Raw genomic sequence first — 2,001 nt, 5'->3', positions numbered from 1 at the left:
GAATGACTTTTTTTTTTCCTCCTTTCCCCACCTCACCCTGTCAATGTGACTGAAATCAGTCAATCTGTAAAGAGTTTAGGGTTTGTAGAACGATAACCGTCACAACATTTAATAGACACTTAAATGAGCAAAATTGGACAGTTCACAATATTCCTTTGCAATAGATAGCAATCTTTTTATGATTTTCCACAAGCTGTCAGGAACAGGCTGTGTCTCTGGGGAAAACAGAATCCACAGCCAAACACAGGGATGAAAGACAGACCAGGGTTTTATTAATAAAATTACAAAACCAACAGACAGGAAAACACTAGGGGAAAACTGAGCGACCAAAACAAGATACAAGAAAACCAAAAATATGAAATAGAGAATACAAGAACTCTAACCCTAACCTACACAAGACAACAGGTATAAATAGTGGAGGTAATTAGTGAAACATGAGGTTTAGGTGTGCAGAGACAGGAACGGGATAAGGATCAGGCAGCGCAAACATGTTGAGAAACAAAGGAAAGGGTCAAATATCAAGGGTACCAGGTTTCTGATATTACAAGCAGAAGCACTTACAAGACAAACAGTGACCTGGAACTCCAAAGATATACCATCAGTTAGTATGCCATCAGTTGTCTAAATTATTAGAGTTTATAAAGTTAATACTACAGTAAAAGATGCTGAGGGGGACACCGTGGCTTAGTGGTTAGCACGTTTGCCTCACACCTCCAGGGTTGGGGGTTTGATCCCCACCTCCGCCTTGTGTGTGTGGAGTTTGCATGTTCTCCCCGTGCCTCGGGGGTTTCCTCCGGGTACTCTGGTTTCCTCCCCCGGTCCAAAGACATGCATGGTAGTTTGATTGGCATCTCTGGGAAATTGTCCGTAGTGTGTGAGTGTGTGTGTGTGAGTGTGTGCCCTGCGATGGGTTGGGAGGGTGTATTCTGCCTTGATGCCCGATGACGCCTGAAATAGGCACAGGCTCCCCGTGACCCGAGAAGTTCGGATAAGCGGTAGAAAATGAATGAATGATAAAAGATGCTGTTATAATGACTCCATATAGCAGTGTGCATTATGTCTATGCCAATCAGACATAACATTAAATCCACCTGCTTGATACTTTGGAGGTTCTCCACCGAGACAGCTCTGATCCACATGCAGTAAGCTGTGATGCATTGTGTTCTAACTCCTATTTGACCATTTTTCAGCGATTTGCGCTACAGCAGTTTTTCTGTGAGATCTGCTCCTTCTCTCCATGCATATCAGTGAGCTTTGGGTTTACTAGTTCTTTCTTGGTCCACTTTTGGAAGGTACTCGCCAATGCAACCCAAAGGACAACCCAAAAGACCTAGCCATCGCATCTTGGTCCTTTTCAAAGTTACTCACATCTATATGCTTGGCCATTTTTTCCAACTGTGCCACTGTGTTATTCACTTGTTCACCTGTCAGTGGTGTTGATGATATGGCTGATTGTTATATTTATACTAAACATCTAATTAAATGTTAGTCAGAATAAGAATGGAAAGATTGCACCTTTTCCAAATAATAATAATAATTGTTTAAAGGTGTCTTACATTCCCCAAACTGCTCTTCATTTAGCTTCTGTGATGCCAACAGCAATCCATCTCTTCCAGCTCTCAACAGAGAGCCTTAGCATTAATCACATATAAAGATAAATAATAAGTCAAAGTCTGGTTCTTGATTCAGATGCTTCAGTGTATCTTTATATGGTTCCTTCTCCTGCTTATTAAACACCTACTACCATATTCCTCACAAGTTGGCACTGCACTGAGGTATAATTCATGTCATTATAAACCACTGTGATGTTCATAGTGAACATTCCTTTAAAACACTCAGCACTGGTCAACATTTACAACAGTTCCCTTTTGACTCGGATTCCTTTATACGATTTCTTTCTCAAGGACGTTTTTTTTTTCATCACTCTCACTCAATCAGGATCTAAATCTACACCTGTAAATATATAGATGTCTGCAAAGTGTAAGCACTCTATAAATACAA

The sequence above is a fragment of the Tachysurus fulvidraco genome, chromosome 12, assembly GCF_022655615.1.
Source record: "Tachysurus fulvidraco isolate hzauxx_2018 chromosome 12, HZAU_PFXX_2.0, whole genome shotgun sequence".
Classification (NCBI taxonomy): domain Eukaryota; kingdom Metazoa; phylum Chordata; class Actinopteri; order Siluriformes; family Bagridae; genus Tachysurus; species Tachysurus fulvidraco.
This window is presented reverse-complemented; position numbering follows the sequence as displayed.